General features: G+C 39.5%; 1 pseudogene; it reads right to left on the bottom strand.

Annotated features, from left to right (window-relative positions):
* Window positions 1-1,760: 1,760 nt before the first annotated feature.
* LOC117695958 (presenilin-associated rhomboid-like protein, mitochondrial pseudogene) lies at window positions 1,761-3,004 on the bottom strand (annotated as a pseudogene).
* Window positions 3,005-22,238: the final 19,234 nt, after the last annotated feature.

The raw sequence follows: 22,238 nt of genomic DNA, 5'->3' as shown, positions 1-22,238 counted from the left end.
TTATTCATATCCTGTCTCATGTTCATCAGCAGTCTTTTGAGGTTAAGTGTGATTCCATGAACATAAACACTGTGCCAACTCAAAAAGAAGGAGGGACAAAGACTCTCTGGAGTAATTCTTTTACAGCAGGTGTCCATGAACTCAAGGGTAGTTACTAAATTAGTGGTCCTCAAATGTGGTGTGTGCTGCATGTGCAGCTCTCTCTGGTGTCATTCTTAATATTGTTCCATCACAATCTTCCCATGTAGTGTTGAGTTCCTAATACACCCCTTTATTCTCCACATGGGAAGCACTTCCAACTACTTGCCTAGGAAATCTTTGGGATCTTCATATGGAACACACACACACACACACACACACACACACACACACACACTTCCCACCCCCCACAGGCATGCACCAGTTAAACTGTAATTGCCTTGGCTACCTCAAAGGCAATTTCTAAAGGCACTCCTAAATCTACCTCTGCTACCCCATGTCCAATCAAGGAAGTGGCCAGTGGCCACTTATCAGAAATTTCACATGGCTCTTTGGCCTTATCTACTGAACCTCTTATGTCCATCCATCTTTCTCTCCCATGTCCTGGTGGTTCCTTTCTTCTCCCTCCTGATTCCTAGCATTTGCAACTCTGTGGTCCTGACCCATCTCTCTTTACACAGTCATTGGCCACTGGCATCTTTATTGATCAATCAAAATCCCATTGGGAACAAAGACCTTTAAGTTTTGGACACACATTTCCCAGTTGAATCAAGCATTAGAACCAGTCCCAACAACCAATGTAATAGTAAAGTCTCCAATTCATATAACCTGTATCTTTAGAGAACAACATTACATCATACCACAACACCACATCTAATCACACCACACTATAGCACATCACCACACACCATAGCGCACCAGAATACACCACAACACACCAGAGCAGCACACTACATCACACCACATCACACTATAGAACACCACACTACACCACACTACACTACAGCATATACATTCTTGTGCCACCTGACACACAGATTGATATAAAGAGCAAATAAAATTTGTACATTTTAATGCATTTTCTTCAGTCTTTATGTTGTACTGTCTTCCAAGTGTTTCTCTTTACCCTCTATATACTTGTCTCTCTTTTAAGAACTTCCTTTTGTCCTGATGAAAAGTATGTGTCATGTTAACAAACCAGTTTTTCTTTGTATTTTGTGTGTTAATCCCCTTAAAGTCCTAAAGAATAATTTATCTACACGTAGAAATTCAAGGTGGACAGCTGGTTTATTCCAACATCTGCTGTGCCACATTCTCTGGACTATGTGACTTCTTGAAATAAATTGTGTGTGTGTGTGTGTGTGTGTGTGTGTGTGTGTGTGTGTTTGTGTGTGTGTGTGTGATTTCTAACAGAAACAGGGTACAACTTTCAATGGTTTCAAGATGTTTTCCTTTGTTTCTATTTTCTGGTGTCTTGATTTACTACAAAATTTTCAGCATATCTGTTTTTCTACTATGTGTTTTTTCACAAGTAGATTTACGTTCTCCTTTCATGTCACATATTTCATTGTGCTCTCTCTGTCCAACCTCCTCACATCTTGTCTACTACTGTTTGTCCACTTTCTAGATTCATGACCTGCACACACACACACACACACACACACACACACACACACTCAAATACACACAAACATAGAAACACACACACAGACACACACACATGGACACACACACACACACACACACACACCAGCAAGAGGGAGAAGGAATGGGATGAGGAACTATGAGACAAGGACCGAGGGCAGACAATGTTTGGAATGTAAATAAACAAAAAAGTTAGAAATAAAATAAATTTTAAAAGAAAGTAGAAAAAAATGACTGAACATAGACAGCAACATTGGAGAACAAGGAACCTTCCAGGTTGGGTTGGATGTAAAGTATCTGATTATGGTGAATGCAGGGACTGCACCCTCCATAAAACAGACTAGGAGGGCGTTTGTGGTTATGATGGCTGTGAAGGTCCTCTGCATATCACCTAGGCTATTGCACCATTTGTTAATCTCGGTTCTGAGATCTACTTCCTGTGGTGGCCAGATGCCATCCAACCAGATAGCTTTCATGTCATCAACGTAACTCTGCACCCTGGAAATCAGTGATTGAAACTGTCAAATTGCAGCTGATCCCAATGCAGAGCCTGCGTGCCCAGAAGTGAAGAAAAGGGGCTTCACAGGAGATCACATAATCTAAGGGGAAGGATGAAAACTGTTTCCTCAAGGGGCGGGATCTAGACAATTCTGTGTGATTGTCTCTGTAACGCTGTGTCTGATCTTCAAGGTACAACCTTCTTCTGTACCTTTCTAAATGTATGTTTTTGCTGAAGAAGTAGTTCAAACCTACATTTGAGCAGCCATGGGGCCCAGGACTCAGAGGGCTCCTGGTAGGCTCCCCTGAAGGGAGGGACATAAGGCTAAATGTAGCCCCAGGTGGCCTCTCTGTACCCATCAACACAATGCCATCTTCAGAACCCCTGCTTCAAAATGGTGTGATGTTACTAACCCTGCAGAAAGACATTGTAATTACTTTGTCATCATAGTCAAGTTATTGTGGGTGTGCCATGTTTGAAAGAAGATAAAATTTGTTACTATTCATATTATTTTGTTTCATTGAATAGAGATTGTTGTGTCCTATAAGCAAAAGTTAAAAATCCCATAAAAGTAGTAAACAAGAAATCATGAATGATTCCGAAAGAAATGATGCAGATCCCTTGAAGCTAAAGGAAGGCAGCTTCCGGGACTGTGGCTTGATATAGGCTTTGATGAGTGGTATGCATGTGTGGAGCTGTAGCTCAGTGGTAGAGCACTTCCTTTGCATGCATAGGGTCCTGGGTTTGATTCCCGGTATCTCCATACTTCTACATTTTTCTTGTCAGGGACTTTTTTTTAACATAGGGTGTCACAGCCTGGACCATTTCCATGGAGACCTCCATAAACCTGAGACTATAATAAAAAAGCTCATCGATGACCATGACAACAGTGTTCCTCTAGAACCCTGATGACATTTCCACAGAGACTTCCATAGCCTGGGCAGTACAGCGTGCTCAAGCCTCCAGGAATAGGTTTTGGTCACAGCTTGACCAAAGCTCTGCTTTCATGCTGGTGGCAGTTGCCTAGAGGATGTGCTTTCTTAGGTCATAGATAGATAACAAGGGTGAATGAGTTCTGCTTTAAGAAAAAGAAAGCGAGGGCTGGGTGGAGCATTCCTAGGTACTGAGCAGAGAGAGGAGCCTTATGGTTGTCATAGTAACCTGGGGTCTTTTGGAGACCTTCTTCAATGGAGACCTAGTTGATGCAGTGAGAGAAGCATTCTCTCTTACCAAGATTTTGGGTTCCCAGAGATGAAAACTTCAATGTCCCTGAGGGTGGGAAGACAGGTGCAGGGATCCCAGACCCGAGTTGGCTCACTTCCACCTTGGGATTTGTGGCTAGTGAGTCCCCTCCAGAAAGAGAGAGACATAGGGCAGTCTGCCTCTCAGAGGGTGCTGTTCTGTACCATGATGCACAGGTGCCATTTCCGGGGAGGGGAAGTGAGGAGGGGGAGATAGGAGAGAACAGAGTGTGTACACTGAGGTCCCAGTATTCCCCTAGTGAAACCGGTATGAGAGGTGGGACATTAGGTGGAAAATTCTAAACAATAGTCTATGATGGTCCTGTATAGATGTCTCAGATGATTATTTACATATGCAGTTGGCTAGAATACTTTCTTTTCCTTTCTTTACTAATTTTTGGTGGTGTTGGGTTTTGTTTTTTGTTTTTGTTTGTTTGTTTGTTTTTTAAACCTCCAGGTTTGCTTTGTTTTGAGACAGTATCATGGTGTCCTAGCCTGGCTTAGAACTCTAAATGATCCTCCTACCTCAGCTTCGTGGTGATGGGGTTTTAATTGTGGAAAACCTATGGGCTTTGGATTAACCAGAAATTTTAAGTTGTCGATTTTTGAGGTACCAACTCTACCAAGTGACCCTGGTTCTCCTCAGAAGCCCCAGCCATGCTGCTGTCTGCATACCTGACTTGTTAGTGTTGCTAACAAATCCCTTATAAAATGAGCAATCTTACTCAATGTCCCAGTTCACACAACAGCCCATGTGCAACCTTTCACATTTTTCAATTTCTGTTTACTGCTTGACTTTTGGAAGCTTTTGGCAAGTTCCAGAAAAGTTGCTACTGGATATGAACTGTTCAAATTTTTCCCCTAGTCATGGACTGAAAGCTTCTCATTTTTTAACCAATGGAAACTTTTATATTTTATAGATTTCACCTTCTCCAGTTCTCCAATTTTGGTTTCCTTGCTGTTTTTCTGTGAAATATTCATGTAGCATCACGTGATAGAGAGTGGGTTTTTTTTCCTGTGTCATGATATATACTTTATTTGATAACTGTGTACCTCCAAATTATATTTTAATATTTAACATATTTTATTTGACAGCTCTCATAGCCACAAATGCCCTGCTGTTCTGTTTATGGAATGTGCAGCCCCTGCATTGACCATGATCAGATACATCCAACCCAACATTGAAGGTTCCTTGTTCTCCAATGTTGCTGTCTACAACAAGAGAAATTCAGTCATTTCTCTTCTTTCTTTTTAAATTTACTTTATTTTTAAGTTATTTTCTTTGTTTACATTCCAATCATTGTTTTCCCTCGGTCCTTGTCTCATAGTTCCTCATCCCATTCCTTCTCCCTCTTGCCTCTGAGAATGTGCTCCCCTCCTGCCTCCTCCTTAATTAGGGCCTCAAGTCTCTTGAAGGTTAGGTACATCTTCTCCCCTGAGTCCAGACCAGGCAGATCTCTGCAATATACCTGTGAGGTGCCTTGGATTGGCCCTGTATGCTGCCTGGTTTGTGTCTCAGTCTCTGGGAGCTCCCTGGGGTCTATGTTGTTTGAGTCTGCTGGTCTTCCTATGGGGTCACTCTCCCTTTCATCTTCTTCAGTCCTTTTCCTAATTCAACCAATTCAACCATAGGGGTCCTCAATGACTTCAGGTCAATTGTTGGGTGTATGTATCTGCCTCTGTCTCAGTCAGCTTCTGGTAAAGACTCTCAGAGGACAGTCATGCTAGGCTCCCATGTGTCAGCACAAAATAGCATCAGTAATAGTGTCAGGCCTTGGGTACCCCATAAGATGGATACCAAGTTGGTCTGGACAATGAGACCCCTTTCCTTCAATCTCTTCTCCATTTTTGTCTCTTCTGTTCATCCAGACAGGAACAAATATGAGTCAGAAATTCTGACTGTGGGTTAGTGATCCAGTCTATCTACAGGAGGTGGAATCTTTGAGTTCCCTCTCCCCACTGTTGGGCATTTTGACTAAGGTCACCTCCAATGAGTCCAGAGAGCCTCTTCCCTCAAGGGCCACAGGTACTATCTAGAAGGACCCCCTACTTTTCACTCCCAGAGGCTGCATATTTCCAGTCATACTCCTGGCCCTCTGGGCTTCTCTCCTGTCCCCACTCCCCACCCATATCTCATCCTGTTCCTCTTTTCCCTTCTCCCTCCCCAATCCCGAGCAGATTCCTCCCTCCCTCTGCCTCCCATGATTATATTCTTCCCACTTCTAAGTGGCATCAAAGGCTCTTCACTTGGCCTTTCTGCATGTTACTATGGTCTGTAGGCTGTATCCTAGGTATTCAGTACTTTTGGGGTAATATACACTTAACACTGAGCACATACTATGCATGTCCTTTTGGGTCTGAGTTACCTCAGGATATTCTGTATTGGGATTAGCTCTTCTTTGACAGTCTGGTAGAATTCTTCATTAAAACCATTTGACTCTGGGTGTGTGTGTGGGGGGGCGGTTGATGATTATACCTATTTACTTAGGGTTTATGGAACTGCTTAGATAGTTTATCTGATATTGATTTAACTTTGGTATGTGATATCTGTCTAGAAAGTCACGCATTTCATCCAGATTTTCCACTTTTGTAGAGTATAGGTTTTGTAGTAGGTCCTGATGATTTTTATGAATTTCCTGGTTTTCTGTTGTCCTGTCTCCCATTTCATTTGTCATTTTGTTAATTTGGATATTGTCTCTGTGCCCTTTAGTTAATGTGGCTAAGGCTCTATCTTGTTGATTTTTTTCAAGAACAAGCTGTTGGTCTTAATGAACCTTTGTATTTTTCTCTGTTTCTAACTGGTTGATTTCTGCCCTGAGTTTGATCATTTCCTTCAGTCTACTCCTCCTGGATGTTTGCTTCTTTTTGTTGTAGAGCTTTCAGGTCTGCTTTTAAGTTGCTCATGTGGGATCTCTCCAATTTCTTTATGAAGGCACTTTAGTGCTATGAATTTTCCTCTTAATACTGCTTTCTCTGTGTTCCATATGTTTGGGTTTTATGTGCCTTCGTTTTCATTGAATTCTATAAAGATGGCAGAGTATATAAGACTGTTTCTAAGATTATGGACATTGCTCTACTTCACTGACTATAGGAATACTTCAAAAATGCAATCAAAATAAGGCTATAACTTCAAAAAGACAAGAAGTACTGGCAGAAAAGAGGAGGTAGCAAGAGAGAGTGAGAGCAAGTAATAAAAGTGAAGACAGAAGCAAAAGGAGAGGAAAGGAGAGAGGGGACCCAAGGTCAAGTGTGGGGAAGGGATAAGCAGTAGCATTCCATTGCCAATGGGGACGGAGTGCTTAGGCAGTGGTGAATAACTGCTGATACTCAAAAGACCCAGTGCTAAGAAGATGTGTGTTAGTATATCTCTGTGTTCATGATCCTTTTGCATTATGTTTCACTCTGGGGGTTTTCCTTAAAGTTTCCACTTTTATTTGTAACAAATTCATGGTTTTCTCCTAAAATATGATAATGATAGCTTCTACTCCCTGTACTCCTCCCAGATCCAGTCCACATCCCCTTTCATCTGGATGACCTGTGTTTCTGTCTCTCATTACAAAAGCACAGGCTTCTAAGAGATTAAATGAAAAAAATAATAAAATAACATAGAATAAGATAAAACACAACTATCACATAGAACGTGAACAAGACAACAGAAGAAAAGAGCCCAAGAGTAGGCACAAGAATGAGACCCAGCTATTCACATAGTCAAAGGTCCCACACAATACAAACCTGAAAGCTATAGTATAATATATTCAGATAACGTGGAGCAGTCCATTTGACTTTATAATAGTGACTTTATAATATATAATATATTATATAATATAATTTTAATATAATAGGATATTAAAATCCTTTCTGTTATTGAAATTGCAATAAGAACTCTGTCTGTCTCCACCTGTCAAAATGTAGTTGATTCAGAGATAGATAGCAGTTATTTATAATTTCAAACAAATTCCAACAAGTTGTAAACCAATTGACTAAAGGTTATAAAATAGAAGCAAAGATTTATTGTAGGTGCAAGGACTGAGGGTATAATAATGGCTGTGTTTATGTATCAAAACTTCAATGATAATTCAGTTATGCTCTTTAACTCTGCACCAGCCTGTAGAGCTAGTGGCAGATAATGAATGTCTAGTCTTATTGGATACATATGCAAACATCACTGATGCAAAATTCTTATTCAATTTATGAAGTGAATTTGTGTTTGAAATTTTAGCAAACTTTTGTGAAAAAGAAAAATGGATGCGTGTAAAAACCATGTGATGTATTCCCTAGAAAAGTTACCAAAAACTAGGACCATTACCTTGTATGGCATTGTTACATCAGAGCAGGAGGAGACAGCAAAATTAGGAGGAGGAAGGAGAAAGACAGCAGAGTGGAGTTACTTACAGATTGAGAGGGAAGTTGGGAATTAAGAGAGTAATACCCAGAATGCAGACAGAAAGAGGGACAAAGAAGAGGCTGCAGAGAGAGAAAAAGGAGCAGGCAGGCTTCTCCTTGCCATGAGACAGAACACGTCTTTTCTTAACAGCAAGGCAGGCTTGGTCTTACTAAAGAGGACAAAGCTTATCTCTTTCTTACAGACTTGGTTTAATTCATTTAGCAATAAAAGGGTTTTCATTCTCTATGAAATGAAGATGTTAGCTCATCTTTTAAACAGAGTGTGTGAATTCTCTCTGCACTCATACTTGGACTTTTGACCTGTATGCATATGTAAGTATGGATGTGTGTGTAAAAGTATGTAATTATGATATAAGTATGCAACTGTGTTCAGCAGGAATGAATGAAGATGTATCGATGTGTATACATGATTTTGTGTATGAATTTATGTATTCACGTATATTTGTGTTAAAGGTTTTTCTTTTGTGAGTGACTCTCTTCTGGTTCAACACAAGTCTCTTGCTCTAAACCTCTCTCCTGCCTGACAAGCTAGAGGCAACTATTCTGGGAAAGAAGAAAAAACCCTGACAATTAGTCCTTTACTTAATCCCCCCATGTTTTATCATGAGGTGCTAAAAGTCAGAGACTGCAGTGTCTGGCCTCAAAGGACAGGCAGGCCAGCTACTGTGGAAAAGTAACTTGGACTTAAGATAGGCAAACATTATTATTATGAAAATCACAAGGCCAAGTGTTGTTCCCACTGATACACTCTGCTCCAACAAGTGTTGGAGCAGAACAAGAATGTCATAATGGTCTCTGAAAGAGTATTACTCAGAAAAAAATCATGAAATTTGCATGCAGCTGGATGGAAGAGTACACTCTTCTTGAGTGAGGTAACTCAGATGCAGAAAGAAAAATATGAGATGTATTTGCTTACATGTGGTTATCATCAGTTAAATAAATAATAATAACCAAGCTACAGTTCATCGACCCAGAGAGGTTCTGTATAGAAGAAGTACAAGGTGGACACAAAAATCTCTCTGGGAGGAGAGAATAGAGTAGATAATGTGGATGAATGGGGAGGGTGCAAGAATAGGAGGATTACATGCATTGGGAGAGGGGTGATGACATTGATGAAGAGAATGTGGTAGAAACAACACTAATGGGTAGTTGGGAGGTGGTAAGGAGATTACTGCAGTAGAAACATTGTAAAATATATGAAGTCCATGCAAGTGTAGTATCCAAATAAGGAGAAAGTTGGAGTCTAAATTGGCCTTCTCAGGTCCCCATGCAGGGATAATAAAATCCAGTTGAGAGCGTCACATAGCACCCCAGGAATTGCTGAGACCATACATAGTTTGCTCTCTGCAAAGTGAGAGGAACCTTCAATTCTTAAAGAAACACACACACACACACACACACACACACACACACACACACACACACACACATCTCATTGAACATGGAGAGGTGTAGAGCTGGTGTCTACCTACACAGATCTTTCACCCCTACATTCTGGTGTCTTTGGTACAGGAAAGTACTCTGCAAGCCACCAAAAGAGAAATGCAAACATCAGTCCAGCCACAAATATCTGGATCTACATGGTGGTCCCAAATGCAAAATATGCTAGATCATCTGTGGCATAATCCTGTGGGAGTAAACAACCTACATCTGAATTGACTTAAGGCCCAACCCACTACAGGGGACCTACCCCTGACACTGCTTTGGTGATCAAGACCAGAGACTGGATAGCCCAGAGACCTAGAGTAAATCTAAATGCTATGAGTCATAACACAAAGGGGGGGAGATAAAACAAAGTGGGGAGATAAAATGAATCTTGAGGTAGCCTCAGGTAAAATATGTTTTATTTCTGCAGACCTAATTGTGACATTCATTCTGATGCACTTATTCAGACCTGGCTTGTACATAGAGAAACTAGGTAGACAACACTGGTTTAGAAAACAAAACCCAGGTAAATGTTCTGTGACCAGAATTTGGTGGTCCTATGTTCTGGATGGCTTGGTTTAGGACTATATCATCTATTTAGAACATGATCTCATGTTTGCATTGCATATGCTAGGCCTGTGCACATTTGCCTTCTCCTGTCATTGCTGGTTGCATGAAGACAGTATTGGGATGGGGGTGTTGTAGGTCTCTTGTTCATTGCTTCTGGGGTCTTGGGCTCAATGAGACTGTTAGCTCAGGTCTGACCCCAAGTGCTTCAGTGTTAACATTTTCTGCTCTGGAAGATATGGGGCTGAATGGGATTCTATAGGGACCATCAACTTCTCCCTCCTGTGGAGCCACTGCTGGTCTAACTGGTAAATAGGAGCTTGCTGCCAATTCAAAGGACTGCATTGGAGATAATGCAGAAGAAGCAGGTTGGGAAGTCTTCATTCCATGGTCTTCACAGGCACCCAAGAGAATGAGGAAACAATAAGGAATGGAAGGACTAATGGAAGGAGTGCATTTCCATAAGTAGCTTTAAAGTGACTGGATACACTGTCTGTGGGTAGATAGGTTACACATGTTATTAATAAACCACCATATTACCTAGCTTTCCTGACTAAAGGACATCCCTCTTCTACAGTTGGATATTTCTGTAGGAGGAAAGAAGCCAAGGAAAAGTCAGGTAACAGTGAAGCCAAGCAAGATAAGAAGGTATCTCCTAACCCTTAGATCTAGAGAGCCTTTCTTGCTGAGTCTAGAAACACAGCTGGTTAAATCAAAGTAGTCTGCATAGATAATGAAGCACAGTTTCCCCAAGGACATTTTAAGTAATAAACAACAAATCTTATTTGGGCCAGACTGTTTATAGTCTTCAGGTTTACTATATTAGCACCCCCTTCTCCTTCCTACATCTGCAAACTACATACTGAAAAAGCCCCTTACATGTTGCTTCACAGAAAGGCTATCCTAAAAGCCAGCTCATGCTGTTTCACTTCATTTTAAATCCCCAGGTACATTTTAAACTTTGCTTTTAACCTTGTTTGATATTATATGCATTGAGACATATGACTCCAAATTCCACAGGCTCATAAGTATAAGCATCTCAATGCCACCTACGGGGTACATCCTCTTGAAAAGCATATGCCCACCCAATTCTTGTGCTTACTTGCATAGTGTCTTGTGTCCTTTTTCTACATGACTCTTTGTCTTACTACTTAATAGACTCAGTGATGTTGCTTCATGGTGACTATTTCTGAAATTCCTGTCTAATGTGGAATCATTGACTACCTTTATATGAGGAAAATTCCCTGCACTGCAGGGGACACAACTCCTGCTTGTCTTGACATTTGTTTATGTTTATGTTTTCACCTTCCCAACCAAGATTGTTTGGTTCAGACAACAATGGAAAATACATGTAAGGACTGAAACTGTTTTGATGAATAAGAACTGTGTGTGCCTGTATGCATGTTGCATATTTGGTGTGTGTGTGTGTGTGTGTGTGTGTGTGTGTGTGTGTTTGTGTCTGTGTGGATGTATGTGGATGTGGATGTGTGTTTTTCTGGGTATTGAACCTAGTCACTTGCATAGGCTAGTAAATCACTGTAATGTCATGAAAGACATTTTCAACTTTTATATATGAATGTCCCTCCTAATATAATATTTAAGAATAGGAATAAGGGCTGGAGAGATGGCTCAGCCCTTCAGAGCACTGACTGCTCTTCCAGATGGACACAGTTCCATTCCCAGCAATCACACAGTGGGTCACAACCATCTGTGATGTGATCTGATGTCCTCTTCAGATGTGTTTGAAGACAGTGACAATGTATTCAACTATAGGAAACAAACAAATCATTAAAAGAGGAATTGAAATATTATCCTACTTCTGGTATTTAAAGAAATATTACTATTATATAGTGTAGAGAAGATGCCACGAGGAGAAGGCTGACATGAAAAGAATCTGTTTCTCACAGTTTCTAAAGTCATCCTACACAACTCCACACAGGGTTTGGCAAAAAATTCAATCGAGTAGAAATTAGTACTTGTACTGTTAGCATTGTTTGGTAACATGAGATGGCCAATTGGCACTCAGTCTCCTTCCTTAATAGGAGATGAGGCTTTAGGCTCACCTTTACATATTTTAGAAAATGGTCACTGCTCTAGGTTTTCATATCATGCATCAAATGCTTCTCAATTCCAACTATCTCTCCCTGTACTCTCTCCCTCAATGCAATCTCCTTACCCATGCCACCCGAGCTTCTCATTTTTGTCCATCCCAGTGTACCAATACATTCTACTCTATTTCCCCATACCATTGGCATCCATGTAACCACCCCAGTCCCTTCTTATATACCTGAATTCAGTGAACCTACAGACTGTAGACTACACATCACTTATATAGTATCGAAAGTCTTAGTGTTTCTATTGTTACAAAACACTATGACCAAAAAGCAAGTTGGGAAGAATAGAACTTACTTAGCTTACACTTCTTTATTGCTTGTCATCATTGAAGGCAGACAGAATAGAAACTGAAATGGTGCAAAAACCTGGAGGCAGAAGCTGTTGCAGAGAACAGGGGTGGGTACTGCATAGTGGCTAGTTCCACATGATTTGCTCAGTTTGCTTTCTCATAGAAAACTCCGAGCCACAAATCCTGTGATGGTAGTACCAACAATGATCAGGATTCCTCCCATCAATCTTTAATTAAGAAAATGCCCTTCAATCTTGCCTGCACAGCCCGATTTTAAGGAAGCATTTTCTCAATTGAGCTTCTCTGCTCTTGGATGATTGTACCACGTGTCAAGTTGACCAAAAAAAATCCAGCCCAGTTAATATCAACATTTAAATCAATAAATACCAAATATATCTACCTGGGACTGTGTTATTTTACTCAGGATGATTTTTTTCTATTTCCATCCATTTGTCAGAAAATTTATGATGATGTTAATTTTTCATAACAGCTGAGTAATATTCCACTGTATAAATATACCACATATTCTTCATCAATTATATATCTTATGGAGATATAGGTTGTTTCCAGTTGCTGGCTATTATGAAGGCAGCAGCAATTATCATGGTTGAGTAAGAGTCCTGGTATGATGAAGCATTTTGGAAATCTTTTCCACCTATCAGGTGTCTCTGGATGAGTCTCCCTCTTGATTTATGATTTTGCTAATTGGGATATTCTCTCTTTGCATTTTAGGTAACTGGTTAAGGGTTTGTTGATCTTTGCAATCTAGTAAAAGAACCAATACTTTGTTTCATGGAATTTTTTCTATTGTTCTTTTTCTATTTGTTGATTTCTACTGAGAGTTTTATCATTTCCTGCCACCACTTCTTTTGGGTGTCATTTCTTCTTTTTGCTCTAGAGCTGTAAGGAAATGCAGACTGAGAGGACATTGCTCAGACTGCTCCATTAGAGAATATATGATTTTTTGTGAGTTGTGATTAATTTCTTGGTTTTTGTCTTTGTGTTGCAAATTTCCTTCTATTATTCTCTTTAGCCTAGATTAGTGAAAATGTGTTCTTTACATTATAAAATATTTTTAATATTATTTTTATTATAAAATATCTTGCCAGGTGGTAGTGGTGCACGGCTTTAATCCCAGCACTTGGGAGGCAGAGGCAAGCAGATTTCTGAGTTCGAGGCCAGCATGGTCTACAGAGTGAGTTCCAGGACAGCCAGGGCTACACAGAGAAACCCTGTCTCAAATAACCAAAAAAAGGTCCTGGATCATTTTGATTGTGTTTGGCTTTTATTTCTTTAGGGGGTGGGTCTTCTTTAATGGTTTCTACCAGTTTACCTGTGTTATCTTGTATTTCTTTAAGAGAGTTATTTATTTCTTCCTTATAGTCTTCTATCATCTTAATTCAATAAGATTTTAGGTTGTAGTCTTGATTTTCAGGTGGGTTAAGAGTATCCAGGGCTTGCTGTGGTTAGAGAACTTGGTTGTAATCATGCCAATTGGCATTGTTTTCTCTTGTTTATTTCCTGGGCTTGCCTCTCACCATCGGGTTATCTTAGGTTTTAACTGGCCTTACTCTCTGTAACTGGATCCTGTCCTTTCTGTGAGCCTGTGTGCCTGGTTGTAATGGATCTTCTAGGAATCAAGCTGTCTCTGGGTGTGGGAGGTGGTCTGGAGCACTGGCTCTGCCCCACTTAGAGTAGGGCAGTAGGAAGATGTGTCTTTAGCAGGGCAAGACAGATAGGGTCTGCATCCACTGGGTCCCTGGAGATCCCTCTAAGGCCATGTATTGGGGCAGGGGTTGTCTAACCAGTGAGCCTAGTTATGACAACCTCCTGGGAGTCACCGTGTTTCTGGATGTGGGAGGAGTTCTGGGACACCAGCTATGCACCTGGGCTGAGTTATGACATCATGATGAAATCCTATTTTTCTGAAATTATAGGCCAAAAAATCTGTCCTTTTAACAGTTGCCGTTGTAATTGTGGTTTATCACAGTAATAATACAGAAGTTACTAAACAATCATTTATGATTTTATGTGATATTTATTTTATTTTGCTTTTCTATTTTCTTCTCAATATTTCTTTTCTTATGCTTAATTTTCTAGTTTAATGTACTACCCCCCACTCAACCACACAGTTTTATGAAAATATAAAAAAATTATCGCAAACACACATGAAAGAAATCCTATGTTAATTCCCTATTTCTAAATCTGCATTACTTCACCTAACATAACAATCTCTCCTTCCATCCATTTGTCTCCAAATGCCATGATTTCAGCTACATTATTTGTTGACTAAAATACCATCAGATATATGTATATACTTATATATATATTTTTTTCTCTTAAGCTTATAAGGGAAAAAATCATTCCATTTCTTAGCTAATGTGAATATCGTAGCTATAAAGATAGATTCCATATATGTCAGTATTAGGACTTTGGTTTTCTAAGTATTTGTCCAGGAGCATGATAGCTAGGCCATATAATAAGTCTATGTTTGAAAACTTATGTAGTGATTTACACAGTCCTATACTAGTTTACATGCCATCAGGAATACAAGTAAGATAGGAAGAGTTTAAATAATCTCTATTTGCAGAACATAATCCTGTGCTTAAAACTCTTCAGCAGAACACTCATGTATAAACATTTTCAGCAAAGTGGAATGATGCAAAATCTACATTTAAAAGTCAAAAGCTATTTTGTATGCCACAAATAAACATTCTAAAAAAGAAATATAGGACATAAAAGCCAATTTTTAATGATATTTTTAAAAAATAATAGAGGCTGGTAGTTTGTTGAGTGAATAAAGCACTTGCAACACAAATATGAGGACCAAACTTTAAATCTTCAGTACTCAATGTTGAGTGAGTGTGTCTGCTCATCTATACTAAGGACAGTTGGAGACTGGGAATACCAGGGACAAGCTGACTAGCTACACAAGCCAAACACTGTTTTAGTATATAAAGTACATACTCATCAAAGAAACCCAACATTAATATGTGGTCTTGACATTCTCATTCATAAACATATAACCACACATATGTGCAACTATATTAATGCAAACACATTACATATACATGCCATTAACATCCACTTGCACTCACACTCACCTAGCCAGCCATACATGCACACACACACAGAAACACACAGACATCCACACACCCCCACACACACAAAGAGAGAGAGACAGAGAGAGAGACAGAGAGATTGAGAGAGAGAATCCTCATCAGGAGGAGTAACAAGACGATAAGCAGAAAGAAAGAATTAAAGCATGCTCTGTGAGATGGTATATTCTTGCTCCCAGAAGGCTGTGCCAGGAAAAATAGCAGGAAAGCACCTGGGTGATCATCTAGACAGGTCCAGTAGTAGAAAGAAAAGAACACCAGGGACCTGTTAAATATTCAAACCAGCATTTGTTTAACTGACTTCCAGCCTCAAGCTTCACCCAACCCGAATATATAAAGTTACTAATATGTTTTTTGACAAGGCTTGGTCTTTGAGCTTTCCAGTGCATCCAGGTGTTTGTTCATACAAAGTAATAAACCTGGTAATCATCTAGACAACAAAGGATAATTCCATTACACACATGCAATAAAAGCATATATTTATTATTATATATATTTATTAATATATATATTAAATATATATATATATATATCTTAGAGTTTCTAGATCTGCCTGGGCACACTAGAAACATTGACATGTATGCAAAACACTGCAGAAAAACTACCTATTGCCTGAAAGATTATAGAAACTTTGTCATTTGCACAAGATTCCCTCAGATTTCCACCTGCTTCATCACTTTGTCCAGAGTCAGAAGGACCTCTGCCATCTACCCAATCCACTTTTATGACTTCAGATTTTGTTACAGGTTCTGTAGAATTTTAGCCATCTGTGCCACATTCTCTGGTGCTTTTGAAACCTAATGAAGGTGCTCTGGGACCTTTAATATCTGATCAAGAAATCCTGTGAACACCAATATCTCTGAAATAATGTCTAGAACTTTCTCAACCAGCCCAGGGGCTTCTAGAACCTATGACATCTACCCAAGTCACTGTGGAAAATTCCTGTTGAACAGACATTCTGAGACTGTCACCATGTGCACAAAGTGAATTTTTTTTTTTTGCTATCCCTTCTCAAGAATGCTGGAGACAATTCTCTTTTCTCAAGAAAGGCTCTAATTCTTTTCAGTGTTACCCAAAGGATATTGAAATCTGTCCCATTTCCTGAAGAGGGTATCAGTTCTTCTCTTTCAGAACTTGATGTCTGAAAACATATTTCTTGTTCATTGCCAGAGGGCGGCCTGCGCCAATCACTCCCAGTTCTGATTCCTCATTCCTGTTTGACTCTGCCTGAGTCTCATGGGAAAACAACATATTTTTTCTGCTGAATGATTCCTCGAATCTTTTAAGAATGCCAAATTAGACTCACATTCTAGTTCCCCTACTAAAGAAGGTCTCAACCATTCTTCCTCTCCAGGACATTGATCCAGACATTCTAAATTGAGAAAAACCATAACAAGACATGCCTCTTTAGACCAAACAGTTTTAAAATCTGTGCCATCAGAAGATGAGAGTTGGAAACCAGCATTTTTTCAAAAGAGTAGTAAGAGCTTACAATCTAGCAAGAGGGGTTCAAAGCATAAAACTGAGACCAATAGAAAACTCACTACTTCTGCAAAAGGAGACTGTGAATCTTTGCCATCTCCTGAGAAGAATCTCAGAAGTATCACATCTCCCCAAGGCATTCACAGACAGTCCAAGTATACAAAAAGCACATCAAAAGAGTCCTCTTTTGTCCATAGCAACATTCAAGATTTCAATTCTGAACATAAGACTTGCAAACCATACTCTTTGTCACAAAAAGAGCTCAGACATTCTTCATCTTCCTAGGAAACTGAAAAATACTCCCCAAGAGAGCATAACATCCTCCATCTCTACAGAAAAGTGCACACAAACCACTCCCTCTCATAAAGAGAGCCTCTGGCATTTCACCTCCCCTCATGAGATTCCCAGACCCACTACTTTTACCAGGAGAAGACAGAGGAATGCCTCTGATACCGAGAGAGCCCTGAAAATTTCTCTTGAAGACCAAAAAGACACTGAGTCATCTCTAGACAGAGACAGTACTCAAGGGGGTGCCAAACACTCATCATCACCCCAAGAGGATATCAGTCACCCTGTTCCTACTAAGTAGAGCTTATAACATGATCCTATTGTCCAAGAGGAAGGAAAACATGCCATTAGTTCCAGACAGGAGCCCACAGCTTTGGTTCATGTATTATGGTGATTCATCCCTACAACAGTTCCAAAAGGAGGTGCAACTATAATTCTTGTTTGTCACGGAAATTTCAGACATGACATATGTCAACCAGAGAACCTGGTACCTTACCATTCCTATCAAGAGTGAGACCCAGCATTCCAATATGATCCTGGATACCCATATTGGGACCCTCTTGCTCTAGGAGACCAAAGATATACACATTTTCTTTGAAGTAATCTCAAAAGGATTCCTCTGCAAAGGGGGGAATGCAGTTCTATCCTCTCCCCTTAAAGAACTATCAGTCGGGGAATGGAGAAAGGGGATGTCATCTGAAGTGTATATAAAATATCTAATAAAAAAAAAGAACTATCAGTCCTACTCAGTCTGACCAATGTTGATTCGGATGTTCCAGTTCTCACCAAAAGGATATGGGATATGCTCCCCAGCATTTCAGGCAGCCTCTGAATGATTCAGGGTGAAAGAGATGGCCTCTCAAAGGCCCCATCTAAGATTGTGCCTCAGAGTTGCTTTTTATTACAAAAGAAAATTCAGAAATATGTCTTGTAATCAACAATGGATGAAACATCCAGGTTCTGCCCTAGGAAACTTCCTACTTACCTGTTCTACCCAACAAGGCATCAGAGCATCCCAGCCTGCCAAATGGAAGCTTTAAGAAAGCATATTTCAAGAGGATTGCCTGTCCCTACTTTTCTTTACCATGGCATCTTCAATTTTTTTTTTAAATCTAAACGCCACCCTGATGTTTTTGCACTCTGTTCCCCATAAAAACAACAGGAGTTTTAAATTTTTTCTTCTAGTCAATCATTTGTCAAAACTACAACTACCACTCTTAGCTGCCTCACATATATATTAAAGCATCAGGTAGGTTCCTCTGACTAAAGCATGGTAAGGATTCCTTTTCAGATTAAGAATAGCTCACAATTGGTAGTCAAAACAGCATGCTATAAAATATGCTCCTCATTGAAAATAGCTTGTGCTTCTTCAGATCAATGTGGATGTAAGCCTATTTGATCTGACCTAATTGCTGAAAAATCAACTATCACTATCTTAATTTAACTGAGTGCATCTTACTCTTATCCCCTGAACTTATGACCTCTATCCAAAGAGTAGGACTCTGGTGACTGAATATCTTATGTCTAAGAGTAGTTTATAAAGTTATAAACCCAGCATATATATTTTAAGTTGGTCAGCAAAAACAAGAAATCTAAGCCATATTCAAAAATAGGCAGCTGATTTATCAGGAAACCTAGCTGGGAACTGCCCCTTAGTGTGATGGAGACTGATTCCACTGCTGCCTGTCCTGCATGACATGGATGTTCTAGGTTCCCGTGAAGACTGGATATGGAAAGGTTTCAGCATTCTCTACTCTCCAACTTGATTCTTGATCTTCCCCTGATACAAGAGTCTTTGAAATTTTTGCTTTCTCTGACATTTGCCTCTGAAGATTGGAATTAATAGTTTCTGGATATGCCAACATTTTTACTCTGTTCATTGGTAACTGAAATTGTGTTTCTGACACAGAACCAGAAAGACTCAAACTTTCCCCAGTCACAGAAGTGGGCCTCAAATCATTCTCAAGGGCTCACGAGGTCTTTGGGCATATTCTGTCTTTACCAGGTAGGCAATTGTACTCCAGTTATTCTCACATAGGCTTCAGACCTACAGCACATGAACTACTGATCTTCCAAATTTCTGTATGAATAAAGAGAATTGCTGATCTATCTGCTCTGAACCAGGGATCCTCAGATCTTGCCATATAGCCTAAGTGACCTTAATCTTTGTTATTTAAAACCAATGTGCCTGACAACTTTCACCAATAACACAATGTGGTTTCAGATGTACTTCCTCAACATCAAATGTGACAGTGACTTTCCAATGTTCAGGGGAGCATTAACATACAATAATTTTGAGACCCTAAAACCTCAGACATTCTTCAATTGCTCAAATTGATTTCAGAGTTTCCACCTAAGAAATAACTTATCATATATGTCCCCAATGACAAAAAAGGTCCGGAGACTAACTAAACTAAACTAACCCATGACATTAAGGGGACTGATACCATTTTGAAATATCTCCTGAAGAGGACCTTAGTTTTGTTATCTCTAATCACAGCAGCACCTGACATTAAGGGTATTCCAAAGATGTCAGCTGACCTTGAGAATAAAAAACATTTTCTTCTTCCTCTGTATGCTCTGGAGTTGTCTGAGACATTCCACTCTGATGAAGAAAGCTATAGAACTGTCTTTGTGAATGAAGAGTGTGTCTCAAACATTTAGGCTTGCCTGTAATGTGCTACAGACTGAATCCTTTTCACCAAGAATGCACAGAAGCTTCCCTCTTTGTTCATGGAGGACTCTGGCCTACCATTCAACTAAGAGAAACCAGAGTTTGTCCCTCAGACTTTATTGGTCAGGAAACACACCTTTGACCACACAAAAAAACTCAGAGAACCCTGGTTTCAAGTCCAATGCCCACAGAATGTTCAACTCAAACTAGATCCAAGCCCAGGTATCTTTAATCTGATCACCAGAAAGGTAACAATCCTCCACACACCAGTGCAGCTTATATTAAGTTTAAATAGGGAACAGATCCATGGACTTTGACCCAACTAGTCAGAAGAAACCTCAGAATACTGACAAGTCTGGAGTGGAGTCCTCAAAGATAAAAATTTTCTAGAGTTCTCTGAAGATGTGGAGCCTAGAGTGCCTGGAACAACTACCTCTACAGAAGGTAAACAGGGATACTTCCCTATTCTCCAACAGGATTGACAACATTTCTATTTTCCAAAATTTTTGTATTTTTTCCTCTCATGATTGAGACCTTAAAAGTTATCCCTTTGACTCAGTAGACTCCCATAACAATTCTTTTTTCTCAGCGGCCTTTGGCATATTTTACCTCTGACCAAGGAGCATTTCTGTTTCTAATCAAAGTTCACAGAAATCAAGGGGAGGAAGCAAATCATGGAACCTTATACTACTTCCTTGAGTAAAGTCACATGACACATTGCAAAATCATCAGTCTATCATAGTTCTGGTTGGTTAAACATAAATCTCAGAGGTAGTCATGCTAAGGGCACATACCCATGAAGATCATAAGTTGTGGTAACTGTATATGGTCTCCTGCTGCTTCAGCTAAAGATATGAATACTGTAGACAGTGAAAAACAGTTTGAAGTTCAGGCAATGCTAAGATCTTATGAGCTAAGGTAAACAAATTTATTTTTGCTTAAAATATTATGGGGATTTTTATTCTGTGATCATCTCTCCTGTCCCAAAGATATCAGGATCTCCGTTCTTTCCTAGGGTACTCACTCCTTCTACCTTTGATTAAGGAGACCTCATATTTTCTCACTGAAGGAAAGGAAGCCTCAAATCATTACAGTGTGTCTGAAGGCTTAAACATTTATTTAGTTTGAGGAATCCCATACAACTTACATCCTGAACATCTCTGTGAGTTTTCATGTCAGTGACTTCTCTGTAGGCTCCATAATCAGAAGAATTTGTGTTAAGTCCCTTTCAAATTTAAGGGTCTCTAGATTTCCCTTATTCCAAGAAGAAAGAATGTATGTTTTTTACTTGACAGAGTGTGTATGTCAAAGATTCTTCATTGCATCATTAATGAACCTACAATTTTCCTTGAACTGAAGGAGAAATCTGTGAAACAATAGGAAAAAATATCTGAGGTTCAGTCCATAATATCAGAAATTTGTGGACTATAGTTTCTCAAATTTCTCCCTCAGCTCAAGGAAAACTGTAGGTTCCATAATGATGATATAAAGAATCTTTGACATGCATACTCTGTCAACAAAGAAGCACATGTTCTAACTTCTTGGAATAAGGGAAATCTTGACACCTTTAAATTTGAAAGTGAGTTAATACCAATTATTCTGATTACATGGCTGACAAAGAAGCCACTGACATAAAAACTCACAGAGATGTTCATGAAGGTTTATGGGATTCCTCATCCTAAATGAATGTTTAAACCTCATTTGGACAAAATGGAACTATCTGAGCCTCCCTTTGCTTCAGTGAGAAAATAAAATTTGATGTCTCCTTAATCAAAGGTAGAAGGAGTGAATACCCCTAACAAGAAGGAAGGTCCTGAATTCCTTGTGACAGGAGAGATGATCAGAATATAATAATTTTCATAATGTTTTGAGCAAACATCTGCTGACAATGGTTTCTTCAAAGAATACATATCCAGTCATAGAATCCTCAGTTCTAGTTCTCTAGGAGGTCTTAATGTTTCCCTTCTGACGTTAGTGACAAGACATTCCCAAGTTACTGAAGGGATAGCATACCATTCGGAATGGATATCCTGGGACATAAAATGATGTTTTTGTACCTGAGAGCAAAAATCTGAGCCCTGATCTAATTTTTATCTTTCAGATTGCCACTTGAAATGGAGCAGGTCCATCTTTGTTGCCCATGCCTCTGCTGCTGATAAACAGCTTGTGGAGAACATAGAAAGAAAGATTACAAACTAATTTGTGAGAAAAAAATTTCTGATTGCTGGGAAGCACATAGCTGAGTCTCAGAATACATGAGTATTCTAGACTGTGAGGACATTTGCACCTGATGTGGTATTTTCTGTACCTACTTTCAATTCTCAATGTAATCTTTTGCCTGAGCAGTTATGTGACCTATTTGCTCTTCCTTATCCTCCCAACATATTATCTCTCTCAAAAATGGGACCAATGACCTTCCCACATATGGACAAAGTAGTTTTTCTACCTAAATGACCAGGCATAGACCCAAAAATGACTCTTTTTTTTTTAAACAAGGGACCCTAGTCCACAC

Source organism: Arvicanthis niloticus (assembly GCF_011762505.2).
Source record: "Arvicanthis niloticus isolate mArvNil1 chromosome Y unlocalized genomic scaffold, mArvNil1.pat.X SUPER_Y_unloc_1, whole genome shotgun sequence".
NCBI lineage: Eukaryota > Metazoa > Chordata > Mammalia > Rodentia > Muridae > Arvicanthis > Arvicanthis niloticus.
The sequence above is the reverse complement of the archived record's forward strand: the minus strand, read 5'-3'. Positions and strand labels throughout refer to the sequence as shown.